At 31.9% G+C, this 235-nt stretch overlaps 1 protein-coding gene across 1 annotated transcript in view; it reads left to right on the top strand.

The window, feature by feature from the left end:
- Positions 1 to 227, top strand: part of LOC119593326 — a gene marked incomplete in the record, with an annotated part of 7,803 nt that extends 7,576 nt beyond the window's left edge. The window contains 1 exon segment of the mRNA XM_037942255.1: positions 1 to 227.
- Between the last annotated feature and the right edge of the window lie 8 nt (positions 228 to 235).

The raw sequence follows: 235 nt of genomic DNA on the forward strand, positions 1-235 counted from the left end.
GCGTGTTGCAAGATCTTGTATGTTTTTTGTTTAGTCTTGAGCTTTTTGTTAGTTTTTCTTTTTTTCCTTGAAGAACCTGCGGGATTTTTTTATTGGATTAAATTGGATTTTAAAGGACTCTCTGTAGGAGTCTAAGACAAAAAAAATGTGTAGGATCTCGTGGAATATCTTGAGAGATTTTCGAAAGATGTTGAAGGATTCTCGCTTGAATAAAAAAAAAAATATTAGTAGGATC

Source organism: Penaeus monodon, chromosome 32 (genome assembly GCF_015228065.2).
Source record: "Penaeus monodon isolate SGIC_2016 chromosome 32, NSTDA_Pmon_1, whole genome shotgun sequence".
Lineage (NCBI taxonomy): Eukaryota > Metazoa > Arthropoda > Malacostraca > Decapoda > Penaeidae > Penaeus > Penaeus monodon.